A 14,790-nucleotide genomic window follows, 5' to 3' on the forward strand; every position below is an offset into this window, starting at 1 on the left:
CTTCCCCTGCGGGGGGGGTTTCGGAGTCCTTCTCCTCACTCGATCCGTCGAGTGTGGAGGAGGGAGGGCGCCCGATACCCGGATGTGCAATTGTACTCGGGGTCTTCCGTCCGCTCTGGGTGGGGTTCGTCCTCCCCGGGCGAGGGTGCCCCTCTAACTGACCCGACTGTTCCTCCCTCAGGTGTGCCTTCTGTGAGTGACGACCTTGGACAGGTGTGGGCGTCATTGGGACTGCAGGGCGCCCCTAGTATCCAGGGCTTGATTCAACGACTGGCGGGGTCGGCAGTTGTAACACATGGTGTAGTCACAACAACGACAAACACAATGTCCACACCAGCGTACGCCGCCCCTCCTCATGTAGTGTATACGCAACAACATTGCGTCGGTGACCCACACCGGCATCAATCCAGAAGCCGATTTGCTGCCGTACCTAAGAGGGGCGTGCCGCCACCACCTGGATTTATGTGCTGCCGACTCCCGACTTTCGCTGTCCCAAAAGTTCGCCCCTGGATCTGCCGCCCGTCCCAATGATGAGTTTGGCTGTATCGGAGATACCTGTGACGCCGGACTATGCTGCCGTACCTGCCGTACCTGCAGCTAATGTTGCTGGCCCAGCCGCTTGCGCCGCTCCTACGAAGTGCGCAGTGCGGGACGCTCATGCCGATGTTGCTGCTGGAGCTGGTCCTGCTGGTGCTGGTCCTGCTGGTGCTGGTCCTGCTGGTGCTGGTCCTGCTGGTGCTGGTCCTGATGGTGCTGGTCCTGCTGTTGATGTTCCTGCCGCTCCTGCCGTGCCTGCCCCTGCCCACGTCGCGTCTCGTCATGGAGGTGCTGCACCGGTCTCAGGTCCTTCCGGACAGGATCAGTCGGGGCGTGTTGCTTTGGCAATTGGCCCGACTTTCGTGGATGGAAGACCTGACGTCCGTCCTGAGAGAGCTGACGAAGAAGAAGAAGAAGAAGAGGAAGGTGTCGTCGTCGTCTTCATCGTCTTCTTCGTCGTCTGTTGCCGCCTCTCCCCTTCAACTTCCAAGCCGAAGAAGAAGAAGGCGCTGCCTCCTCCCCCCTAAGAAGGCTCCTGCGGGACCTTCGAAGGGCCCGTCTCGCTCTGGCGTGACGGGGGGTGCTTCTGCTGGTCCTCCTGTTCCCTCGGGAACAGGGTCCGTCTCTTCTTCTGAGAAGAAGAAGAAGACGGGGACCAATACCGCCCAAACAGGTTAAACCCGGAGCTAGCTAGGCTAACTCCAGGTGTGTCCCTGCAGCAGCTCCTGTCGGAGAACTTGTGGTTCTCGCAGCAGGAGGCACTGGGCCTGGAAGCTACCGCTATGGCGGCTTTCCAGGCAGTCTCTTGGTTGGATCTGTGGTCCGCTCACAGTATCCAAGGTCGCGGCCGACTCCGGGGGGGTGCTGCCCTCGAAGAAGACCCCGACTTCAGGAGACTGTGCCAGTCTGGAGTAGGGCCATCTCCTACCTCGCCCATCAGACGGCAAACCTGTGGGCCAACTTGGTTCTCCGTCGTAGGGACGCTGTCCTTACACGAGTAGCCAAGGGGCCGGGCGTGAGGCGGTAAATGGACTCCGTAACGGACCAATGAAGAGTTCCTCCGCTCTCTTTCCTGGAGAGATGGTGGACGCTGCGGTGGAAAGACGGCGCACTGATGACAGTGACCGTCTGGTTCACCAGGCAGTTACGAAGGTTTCTGGGCAACCTCGTACAACTGCGGCTAAGCCTAAGAGTTTAGCTAGCGCTTCCTCGGCTGCTAAGACGGCTGCTCCATCGAAGCCCCAGAGGAAAGACTCTTCCTGCTTCAACTTCTGGTAAAGGAGGCCGTAACCAGCCCTCCTCCCAGCCCTCCTTTCCCCCTTTCCCCGAGGAGGTGCTGGGAAGGAAGTCGAAGCGAGGTGGGAAACGCTAGGGACGGCGTTCCCCCTCACCAGCTGCCGGAAGTGGGGGGTGCCTAGCGAGCCATTGGGCAACTTGGCAGCGCTACGGTGCCGACCTGGATAGTAGACGTCCTTCGGGAGGGATATCTACTACCCTTCGAATCTCGACCACCCCTCACCTCCAACCCGGTCCATCTTCAGACTTATGTGCTGGGATCCTCAAAGGACGACGCTCTTCGGCAGGAGATCAAGACCATGCTGACCAAACGAAGCTGTAGAAGTCGTAGTAGATCGGTCACCGGGCTTTTACAGCCGCCTTTTCTTAGTGGAAAAGGCATCGGGGGGAGGGCTGGCGCCCGGTGATAGATCTCTCTACCCCTGAACCGATTTGTTCGCCAGACTCGGTTCAAGATGGAGACGGCACGTCCGTGCTGGACTCCATCAGGGAGAACGACTTCATGCTTTCGGTGGACCTGAAGGATGCGTATTTTCAAATACCCATCCATCAGTCCTCCAGAAAGTACCTCCGCTTCATCTTCGAAGGTGGGACGGTGTACCAATTCAGGGCACTCTGCTTCGGTCTCTCAACCGCCCCCACAGGTGTTCACGAGGTGTTCACGCTGGTGTCTGCTTGGGCCCATTCGCACGGGATACGTCTTCTGAGGTATCTCGACGATTGGCTGGTCCTGGCGAGCTCCCGCTCGCAGTTGCTGCAGGACAGGGGATCGACTTCTAAAGTTTTGTCGCGATCTGGGGATCGTGATAAACTACGAGAAGTCCGATCTCGAACCCAAGCAGAAGATGAAGTACCTGGGTATGCTGATCGATACGGTAGCAGCTCAAGTCGCCCCGCAGACTTGAGGATCAGCAAATTCAGGGAGGCAGCCGGCCGGTTCCTGTCTCGGCAGGAACAGGCAGCTCAGCAATGGCAAGTCGTGATCGGCCACCTGTCGTCACTCGAGAAGTTAGTTCCTCACGGAACGTCTTCACCTGCGGTCTCTCCAGTGGAGACTAAGGGAGAGTTGGTCACAGGTAAAGGATCCACCTTACTTCCCCGTGTCCATCACGGAGAAGGTGAGGCAGGACCTAGCCTGGTGGCTCGACGACAGGAACCTCTTAAGAGGAGTGCCCCTACGCACTCCCCCCCGGAGATGCTGCTGTTCTCAGACGCATCGACCGAGGGATGGGGGCGCACACCTGGAGGAGTTGCTGGCTGCAGGTGTGTGGGACCATCACGACAAGCACCTTCACATCAATGTCCTGGAACTCAAGGCGGCGTTTTACGCTCTCCAAGAGTTCCAAGACCAGCTTGATGGGACACTCGGTGGTGTTGATGTGCGACAACACCACAGTAGTGGCATACGTCAACAAGCAGGGGGGCCTAGTGTCTCTCCCGCTACACCAGTTGACTGTGCAGGTGCACGAGTGGGCCACGGCTCACTCGATAGAGCTGTCAGCACGCTACATTCCAGGCAAGAGGAATGTAGTAGCGGACAAGCTCAGCCGTCGGGATCAGGTAATAGGGACGAGTGGTCCCTACACCCAGAAGTGGCGGGAAAGGAAAAAAAAAAAAGAAACGTCTTCAACCTGTGGGGGTTGTCGGTCATAGACCTGTTCGCCACCCGGCACAACAAAAAACTTCAAGTTTTTTGCTCAGCCGTGCCGGACCCATGGGCAGCTGCAGAGGACGCTCTTCAACACCCTGGGACAACCTCTTCGTCTACGCCTTTCCTCCCTTTTGTCTGATTCGGAAAGTGATCAGCCGAGCGCTGGTCACTCCCAATCAGGATGATCCTGGTGCTCCCAAACGACCTCAAGCCGTTTGGTATCCGGACCTGCTGGCTCTTCTTGCAGAAGAACCGAGAGAGATGCCCCACTGGCACAACCTTCTAGCCCAGCCACACGTAGAGCGGTACCACCAAGCAGTCCAGTCCCTACAACTTCACGGCTGGCGTTATCCACCATCTCTTGCGAACGAGAGGCTTTTCTTCGCAGCGCAGCAACAGAGATGGCTGGACACGTCAGACAGCCTCTGCAGCTGTGTACCAGGGAAGTGGGCCGTCTTTGTGGTTGGTGTCGTAGACGGGGTCTATCTCCTCTCAGAGCCACTCTTCAGCAGGTAGCGGATTTCCTCGTATTTCTTCGCCGAGAGAAGCTCCTCTCAGTACCACAGTTAAAGGATATAGAGCTGCACTGGCACTCGTCCTAAAAACTGAGGGGACTGGACATCTCGAACTCGTTCGAGATCTCCTTGCTAATGAGGAGCTTCGAAAGGTCTTGCCCACCCAGGGAGCTCAGGCCCCCTTGAGTGGGATGTGACTCTCGTCCTTAGGAGTTTGACTCGAAGACCATTCGAGCCACTCCGAGAGTCGTCAGACAGGGATCTGACCCTCAAGACCCTCTTCTTGCTGGCCCTGGCATCGCGAAGAGAGTAGGGGAACTTCATGGTCTGTCCTTCGATGTTAAACATTCCAGGGGCTGGTGATCTGTGACGCGCGATTTCGTCCCGAATTTCGTAGCTAGACTCAGAATCCGTCGATCCCTGACGACAGGTTCGAGTCTTTCACAATCCCCTCCCTAATGGATTTCACCGACAACGATACGGATGAGATGCTGCTTTGTCCTGTGAGGGCGCTACGGCGCTATCTGAAGAAAACTCTACACCTCAGGCCTGTGTCGACGCCTCTTCGTTAGCACTGGGGTTACCAAGAAAGAAGTATCCAAGAACACGCTTTCTTTCTGGCTGCGTGAGGTGATCAGGAGAGCGTACGAGGCTGATGGTAGTGACGGACATCCGTACGCTCCGACCGAGAGCCCACGAAGTCAGAGGTATTGGACCCTCTTTGGCGTTCCGCAAGAACTTCTCCGTGGCGCAGGTCCTGAAGGCAGGTGTCTGGGCCAACCAGACTACCTTCACGTCCTTCTACCTTCGGGATATTGCCCACAAGTCCTTGGATACTTTTTCCTTGGGACCTGTGGTGGCTGCTCAACACGTTGTGTAAGCTTACCCAGCACTCCGAGCAGGCAGAACAGCATCGATTTCCTGGTGTGACTGTAGGAATGAATGGTTGAATGAGAGTGCGACTGGCTTCTCTTCTCCATCTTTCTCTCTCTCTACCTGTGGGCAGAGGGTCACGGTCGTCACCATGCTGGAAAGGAATCCGATGCAGGTAAGCTACTCAACCGAGCCCCAATCTATCCCTTTAGTTAGGGATAGAAGCAAATATCCTCCACTCCCTCCAACAAGGGGGAAGGAGTGGATGCCTACTTGAGACAAACTCATAACTTTATATTGGCTCCTGTACAGGAACAAGTTCTTGCAATGCTGGTACGAAGAGATACGCTTGCCTCTCTCTTTAGTACTTGGCTCAGAGTCTGACCATTGATCCTGCGGTGACACCCCGATCAATCGGACAGAGGTTTGGATCCCTCCCTTGCTCTTACGACCAGGGAGGCATTCCAAGGTTGGACGAACACCAGGTCTGTTCACCAAAAAGACTCAGATTCCACCCACCAAGAAGTGAGTCTTCCTATTGTTAAAGGACGAGGGTTTGTATTACGTATCGGAACAAATGACAATTGTCGAAAATTGCAGTTTTCCTAACTATACAAACCTGAGGTCCTTTACATATAGTCCCACCTCATACCACCCCTCCACTCTGCAACTTTTTGCATGGGCCATAAAGCAAAAGTGATTCTCACCGCCCGGCTTCGCGCGGCGCGCGCACGATCGGACAAGCAGTTAACTACCAGTTCTCCCCTTGTTCGAAGCTTACGACCGTCCCCAGCTGCCGCTAGTTACCTTCCTATTGTTAAAGGACCTCAGGTTTGTATAGTTAGGAAAAATGCAATTTTCGACAAATTGTCATTTTGCTGATATATAAAAATGTTGATGGTTACTTTTTACAGCTATTGTACAGAAAAAACATGAATAAGTATATATCTTTGTTAACCAGACCGCTGAGTGATTAACAGCTAATCCAAGTCTGGCCCAAAGGATTAGATTTATTTTTTTCTTTTTATGTGGCTAGGAACCAATTGGTTACTTAGCATTGTGACCAGCTGGGAGCGAACTCGGGATACCAGATTGATAGTTGAGTTTGCAACCCATGCGTCCAGTGGGGAACTCCATGAACAAGTAAAAGCCTTTTACTTCCATTACAGCTATTTCAGAAATCCAAAAACGTTGTATAAGCAAAGTGTTTGTTTTTGTTCAAGTAGCACATACACTACATCTACAGTCCTCTAGAATGGTAATGATTTTGGTAAACAGCTATTTTTCCCGAGTCTCATTACAGGTGTTTCCGAAATCCAAGACCATTATATGTGTAGTGTTAAGTTTTTTGTACAAGTAGCACACATACTATCCTTACAGTCCTCTAACATAGCAATAACTATGGTAGGCTGAAGAGAAAACTCTTTGTCGAAACAACATGGCATTACAGCTGTAAGACTGATAGGAAGGTTTGTCATTGCAATTTCAAGGTTGTTCTAAAATGGTAGTCCATGATTATAATAATAATAATCAGTATATAAGTTAACATATTTAATAAACAGTTTAGCCAGACTACTTTAATTATCAGTGCCTAATTCCTTACAAACAGGCTCAAAATTTTCTGGGAAAATTGTACTGCAAATAGATTGGGGAAGCAAAACCTATTTGTGAATGATGCTTGTGACTCTCATAGGCTTATATACTGTACTCTTGACAAGGAACAATAAAACTGCCAAGGGCCTAATTTTCCTGTGCTGTTTAGCCTCTAGCAAGATTTTCTAGCTCTCTTACTAGGCTTACAAGTAAGAGTCAACAAAGATGATAGCACAATTGTGGGACAAGGGAAGAAAGAGCAGCTGCAGAACTTTTCTCTCTCAAGTCTAATCACCAGTTTACCATTTAAGATGCTTTAAATAGCACAAAAGTGAAAAGTGGCTGCACTCGAAGACAGATACAATATTCATTCAGTTTTTCCTCCACCAAGTTCATCAATATCTCACAAACTACCATTCATAAGTGCACAATTAGTGCAATGTACTTGTGAGTAGTCAAGAGGAGGATCCTCAAGAGATATAGTCAATTAAGGTTGGGTTGCTTGGATCTTGCAGTTAGGAGTTTTATGTTATTCAAGGCAATTGTAGGTCAGATGAGAGTGATCGACACTCATCCAATCAACAAGAAACTGAATTTACCATAAAGGTCACAAGGGTATTCAAAGAACTATTTGAACAAACCTCTAAAGTACCATTAAGGAGATAAATAAAGTCTGTCTCTACAAATTTAGGTTTCAATTTAGAGACATTGAACAAATCTAGATATTCTGCTTACAAGAATTTCCCTGGTGCCTACAGCTTTAGACTCAGGTGGATCATTAAGGCTCAGAATTGTCCCCAGACATGTCGAAAGTGGGGAGGGGTGTCAAAAGAAATGGCACGGCCACCGATGTCACAACCTGGTCTGTGTAAATTGCTCATTTGCTTCTTGGATGTGCTAGAGTGATGACCGAGGTACTCTCCAACAGCAAACTAGAAACTATGGCAATTTGTGCTTTGGTTTGCGTCAAAATGAAGAACCGTGCTAAGAACAGAAAGAGGTACCACTGGGTAAAAGACTGATTGCTTAAAAGAAATGAATTTTCTCATGCATCTCTCATAAATGAAATCAGTCATCCAGGTGATTGGTATAATTATTTGAGGGTGGGCAAGGGTTAATGTTGGGAACTGTTGGCATTAATAACACCTTATATCAAGAAATTAGACACCTGTCTTAGGGAATCTATATCTCCTGCCGATAGACTAACTGCCACAAATGGTATTTAGTGACGGAGAGTTTATGAGGACCTAAAGTTCAATGTGACGATATCTCCTCCAAGGCTTGGGGAATATCATCCTGGAATGCACTTCAAATATTGTTTGTTTATTTTTGTGGTGGCAGTTTCCTGTGTAGCATCTGGATATCTAACCTTTAGCTTGTTGACTAACATACCGTAAGCAATATTTTCCCGATTTCTGTTGGAATAATAATTGAATTTCACATTCCATAAGCATGGGTGTGACTTTTATAAAGCAATCCCATCAGTCCAAAACAATTTATCAACCCATACTTCTGCCATAATTAAAGAATTATCTGAAGACACGTATCGCAGACGACAATTGGTGTAATGATTAACACAGGTATTGTGTTGAAATAACCTCCATTTACAGCACGGATATGTATTTCAATCATAGAACAACTGCGTCTCACAGTGAATGGGCTATTTATAACTAATTTTAAACAAGTCGCGCGATTAATCTCTGCGAGAGTCTGTACCAGCTGAAAATAACCACATTCATGTACCAACGTCTAATGCTCTGCCCACTTTTCAACAAATCTTAAGACCGGAGGCAAGTGCGAGAGGGGGGCCATACCTCTGTACACAACAAACTGAAAGGCACTTCTGGGTTCAAGCGGTTAAGAACCCTGTAGAAGAGTAGTAGTGCTGTAAGTTGCACCCACTTTTTAGCTATTTACTTTACCTCCATTTCTGCATTCTTCAATCTTGCCATTTAACATCTATAATGACTACTGTGGACAGGTTCTCCCAGTTCCACTTCTGGATCCTTGTACGCCATTCCCTTTATTTTCTATCTTTTTGTTTTGCTGACCAACCATTTCAATTCCCTTTTTATTCTCCGAAGCGCTGGAATGGTTGAAAGTGCCCCACTGCTACCTTGACAGCTATATTTATAAAATTAAGCAATTAAGAACTTGGTTGATTTTTCAAGTGCCTCTTTACAGGAAAGATAAACTCCCTAGATATAGAATATTTCAATGTTGCTGCACACCTGCAGAACTATGGGGGCATGATGGTCACCAGACTAGAGTACCTAAGTATGAGATGGTTTGCAGCAGATAAGTGTAATTTAGTTACAGACACTGCAAATAAAGATTAGTCCTTTTCTTCAATGGCCACCCCACTTGACTGTGGAAAAATTGTCAAATAAAATATGGGGTTCACCCACAGTGAATCAAGATTATTTTTCAGGTTTCAGTTTGCCTCTCCTAATTCGGCAGTTTGGGAGATACTCCATGTTTGTATTTGTTTGTATGGTGTTTTTTACGTTGCGTGGAACCAGTGGTTATTCAGCAACGGGACCAACGGCTTTACGTGACTTCCAAACCACGTCGAGAGTGAACTTCTACCACCAGAAATACACATCTCTAACCCCTCGGTGGAATGCCCGAGAATCAAACTCAAGGCCACCAAGGTGGTACGGTAACGCCATACCGACCACGCCACTGAGGTGCTGAGATACTGCATGCACCATCAAGAGGCACATATTTTCCTGAACTCTCCTGTTTTGGCAGAAGCTCCCCTCACAGTTGTCCTCTTGCCATTTGTCAAAAATTCCATGTACTGATAACTACAGGCAGGAATTCCAGCACTTGCAAAAGAATCATGGTAGATTTGTTCAAAGGAAAGCAGGCCATAAACAGTGGTTATTGCTGTCTAAGGAACCTCACTATTATGGGATATACTGTACTTTCCATAGGATTGGTCATTAATTTAGGTTCATGAACTTTGATGATACCTTTTCCCTGCTTTTATTAAGAATATAAATTTGGTTATGATACTTCTTCAAAAAGTCCATTGCAACCAGGCGAGACTACTTCATTAAATCCCAACTCTGCCGCTACTTACTGATGCCAGACAGTCTGCATCCTGTCTTGGAGCCAAGATTTCAGATTACTGTATTAAAGGTCCATGTATGTGTGTTTATCATTTCCACACAGTTCATTCAAGGAATGAACACAACTGTGTGGGTTTGTATGTGGACTACAATGTGACCATAGATATTGTATGAGGAAGCTCTCTGGATTTGTTCCTTGTAGGAATCTTAAATTTTCCATAAATAAAAACCTCTTACTTAACCAATCTGCACGGCTGGGAGGAGGATTCTCTTTGCAAACATTTGAAGATTCCACAACCTAACCTCAGAATTGCATAGAGTAGCATCCGAGACAAGAGACAAGGCTTTCCCTTTATCCTAAACATGCATTCAAATAATGACTACTGCTATGTAAACTTTGATTAGAATTTGATTGCAACCTAGAAGACAAACATTTGTTAAGTAATAGGTTTGGAGTTTTGATACAAATATTAATTCTGTTTTCAGTTTAATAAATATTTTATTGTACTTACATTTTCTTCTGTTATATACCACTCGCTCCATTGAACTGTGGAAGCTTCCCACTTTGTTTGATTCAGTCTGCAGATGACCTGGAATGACAAAGACCTAGAGATTATTCCACTGCCTAATTCTTTACCCTCTTCCTTAAACTATAGTTGTATAATTCAGCTTCGCTTTTCCGACCTTGAAGTTTTTTTTACACTAGTTTAATCAACACTCTTCTACTCCCAATACAATCTGTAACTGATTTCTATGTTCTCTGCTCTCACTTTTTCATCACTTCGCAAGTTTCTTTTTTAATTTTCTGTGCTTAGTTGAGTGTGTTACTTGTGCTTAGCTTCATATTTAGGACTACCTATAATTTTAGTAAGAAGCCATTTGTTATAGCACACTGCTTTCAATATATTGTACTACTGTATTGTAGCTTTTAATTTTACGTTTTATAGTGCATATACTTACCAGGGTTTCATACATTCTCCTCTGTCAATTCTATATGCTCTGGTTACTCTGCCTTACTGCACTGTGCGTTGTTTGGATAACTAGAATATTCTTCTTGGTGTTGTATTTGAGCCACAGATTATTCAAGGGGGAGTCTCTGACAGATGTGTGTTTAATTGTAAACCTGAAGCCCTGTTCAGTAAACCATTTGTGTGGTAACATCTGAGTGAAATCTGTAGTTACCTGGAAAAATAGGGTACAATACCCTATTTTTCCATGTAACTACAGATTTATAAATTATTCCAGCAAAATTATGTAATGATAAATTTGGTATCACTGAAGGCCTGAATCTTAATTGCATATCTTACATTTTTAACTATATACTGAATTGTATATCTTACATTTCTATCTATCTATCATCCAAGGCATATGTTAGGGAAATGTAGTCTTGAAAATCCTTAGCCCTATTATATGTCATTAAATCATTTTAATACAATACTTTATCATTTTTCCTTAATCATCTGAAACTTGTAGAAACAAAGGTTTATAATTGTTCACCTTTACTACTTTTAAAAGTAATATACAAAATTGTCAAGAAAGTAATTTTCATGACACAATGTCAGTCAGCCTCATTCAGGGAGGCATTTTACTGTGGACTGCTGGTATAAGGAAGTCCCATGTTGGCACAGTGCCACCTCAATCTAACAAGAGTAATGGGAGGTATTTAGGTTTGGACATTTTTGGAAAAAAAAAAATTCTCATCAAATTTGTCCCCTTCAGCAATTTTGATACGCCAGTATTGCTAACAGTACATGTGCCTCATACAAAGATGCCAAGGCACTGGGTTGACCCCCCTTGACTTTGTTGTAAGGTATATTTTCTTGGACAGCAATCTGAAATGTCTTTAGTTTCTTTTTATACACTTGGTAAGACCATTTTCAGCTAATGTATTCTGACTAGTTAGTCAGACAATTAGTTGGTAAGTAAGTAATTCCCAAAAGTTATGAGCACTAGACGTCTTGAATGATTTCTTCAAATATTATATTGGTGACCCAAGAAGGGGTCTTGGGTGGATCTCTTGAAGTAACAACAGATTACTGGAAGTGTCCTTTTATTGCCTGATTACATGGTACACTAAATTTTACCAAGTCTCACAGTCAAGCAACTGCAGACCTGGAAGATCCAAAAAAACTTTTAAGTTCTTTCTTGAGGAATGTAAAGTTCTGACCAAGTGCCGGGGTTTTACTGGTCATCCCCCTTGTGAAAACCTGAGGAACTACTGAGAGACTAAAGCTGAGGAACCTCAACTGAAGGACTGTCCCCCTCCAAAACAAACAACAGTTTTCTTTAATCAGTTATTATCCTTTTAAACTGATTTAAACAGACCACAAAATCACATTTCTAGACTTTCATATGGCTGGTCCAAAAGATATGTTTTTGAATAGGGGCTGAAAACTGGATAAAGGTCAATGAGCTGGAGAGCAAGTTAAGAAAGACCATGATTACAGATGGAAAGGATGCGTCAACTATCTTTATAGAAAGCATCTTCCTCCACTCTAGCCTCATCCAGATCCTCCTTCACTTTATCATACAATCTAATCCTCTGCTTCCCTCTACTAACAGGTTGTGCCCAAGCCCTATTCACTCCTTTCTCCTCAACCATCCTTACCAAAATCCCCATATAATCTTACTATTGACTATCTTGCCATAATCGTAATCTTCATCACCTTGGCACTTCAACTTTCTTAATTTTCCTTGCTCTCATGCAATGATATCCTCAAACTTGAACCTTTTATCATCAATTCCACATGAAGTACCTTCATTTCACCTGCAAAGGGATTGTTTGCTAGTTCAAGGCTTTGAGCTTGAGACCAGTGCCCCTCAGGTCTTCCTGAGCACCTAAAGCAACCTGCAGCACCTGAAACAAATTTATTTTATTACAAAATCACTTCAAACCTCTTAAGACACTAGTAAGATACAAAAATTATCACTAGTTTTTCTTTGTTTCTGAATAAGTTCCCAATACTGGCCATATTGTCCTAGAGATATCTTCAAGCCCTATTCAGTCTAGCGTGCTGTTCTTCTATCTTTTTTTAATTAAAAAAAATTACTGTTAACCATTACAGAATGCTTTTCCCTGACTCAATTTCATAGACGTTTCGCTTCAATAACCCGGTATTGAGGCAAATACTGTTTCTAAGATTGATGGCTCCCTAGGTCAGAATCGGTTGGGGAAGCAGATCCGAGGGCTCCTATGCCTGGTTAGGATGCATCCATGTATTCGGACATTGTTGGTCAGGTATGACCAAGCATCCTTAGGCTAAATTAGGTCTAGGCAGTCCCCGGGTTACGGCTGTCTCGGGCTATAATGAATCCGTACTGACAGAGCTTTTTCATATATATTCATAAAAAAATCGGGCGCTGAAACTAGGATTACAGGGACCCACTAAGACAGGTTGGCCAGACCCACTACTGGCTTGTTGATACAACAGAAAATTTGTCCATTCTTTGTCTTTGCATGACTGGTGCTCAGTTGAATGTAAATGCGCTTCGGTGGCGTGGTTGGTATGGTGTTTGCGTCCCACCTCGGTGGTCGCGGGTTGGTCCCATTGCTGAATAACCACTGGTTCCAAGCAACGTAAAAACACCATACAAACAAAACAAACAGTTGAATTTGAATTTTACTCTATTCTACATCTGCTTTAAATAAGCCTGATGATTGTCAATGGAACTGCCTCTTATTTGCAAGCTTTTGAACAAAGTTAACCTAAACTCATTCTTCAGTTTATAGTGAGACAGGTGAAAATTACGACTTACAGACACCTTCAATAATCACGGCTAGGGCCAACATTTCCTGTTATGGCTAGGTTTGCTTGTTTAGCAGATTATCAAAACTTCGTAGAAAAAGTTTAGTATTACTATATTATAATACTAAAACTCGACCCTGGAGTTTCAATGCTATGCTCTTGAGTCTCCTTAATATGCTTAGCTACTAGGTGATACCAAAACAGGCAAAGTGCTTGAGATTATCAAATGTGCCTAGGTTCACTGTCTTCCATGGGCAACATGGGCCTAAATTTTACAATAACCAATCCTATGCCTATATAACATTAAAACTGTTAAACATTAACTAGCTTCCTACATTAAAATAAAAAGTGCGGTATTTCTACAGAAGCAGTCCCCACGGACTGCAAGGAACGTAACCACGGATACGACATCCACTAGAGATTGAGGCGTCCAATGTATTTTGCTGTGTTTAGTACTGGCCCCGGGGGTGTTAATTACAGTCGTCCGAATAAGTATTACTTAAAAATCTTATTCAGTAGGTAAAACTGCATAGAAAAACCGCAACTGCCATAGTCTAGGCCGCCGCGGATAAGTACCCTAGATCTACCCAAATATTTAAAACACAACATGGATCAAACTTACAGACTACAGTTGGATTTTTCCCCAACTCCTTTATACACTTTGCCCCTGCAGCCATAATCCAAGTTCCAAGGATCATAAACCTGTCTGTCTATCGAGTTTCAAGTTCAACTACAATTGACGTCACAGGTGACACTACTACGCCTGAAACGTTCTCTGCCAATGAAAACGATAATAACCACCTTTAATTTTTCATTTCATCTTATTAAATTTATATGTTTTAAACAGTCATTAAAACGATATGCCTCGATTTTTAAAACTAATGAGTTTGTGCATATTTACATTACGAAAATGTAGATAAGAAAAGTAGGTATAAATCAACTAAATATTTGATGAAGTCATGGAATTTCTAATACAAAAATAGTTAGTAAATCTTGGAAGCATTTTATTTTAGTGATTTATTATTTAACTGGTCAAAAATAGGATTAAATACGTCAACATTTACTGGACATTTCCTGATTACCTCGATTAACTAAAGAAATTAAGTCTTAAAAATACAATTTACTAAACTAGAATTAAGTGATTGCTGCATTCAATCAGGAACATTGCAAATAAATTAGGGAAAATTCGTCCTAGGGCCTGCAAATAAAGAAGAAGCAGAAGAAGAAGAAGAAGAAGAAGAAAGAAATGCCTTGGGCAATGAAGTAAAACCTACAACAGGCGAATAAGTGTGACATTCATTAGATTACCAGTTATTGATAAAACAGACAAATCACCTCACATTACTCTGTAAGTGCCAGTGCTTAGGTATTGGCGAGTGACCGTGTATCTTTTTATTCCACATTTATTTAATAACGAGTGTAAACTTACACTCGTTATTAAATAAATATGGCTTACACTCGTTATTAAATAAATATGGAGGCTACGTTACTGATACAGGTGG

The 14,790-nt window shown here is 44.8% G+C and overlaps 1 long non-coding RNA gene across 2 annotated transcripts in view; it reads right to left on the reverse strand.

Moving 5' to 3' along the window:
• The window catches only part of LOC135213171 (uncharacterized), a 110,202-nt gene that overhangs the window by 22,750 nt on the left and 72,662 nt on the right, over positions 1-14,790 (reverse strand). For both annotated transcript variants that reach the window (XR_010314091.1, XR_010314090.1), the window contains one exon: positions 10,055-10,132. This is a non-coding gene — a long non-coding RNA (uncharacterized LOC135213171). The remainder of the gene's footprint in view (positions 1-10,054; positions 10,133-14,790) is intronic.

Source organism: Macrobrachium nipponense, chromosome 42, assembly GCF_015104395.2.
Source record: "Macrobrachium nipponense isolate FS-2020 chromosome 42, ASM1510439v2, whole genome shotgun sequence".
In the NCBI taxonomy this organism is placed as follows: Eukaryota; Metazoa; Arthropoda; class Malacostraca; order Decapoda; family Palaemonidae; genus Macrobrachium; species Macrobrachium nipponense.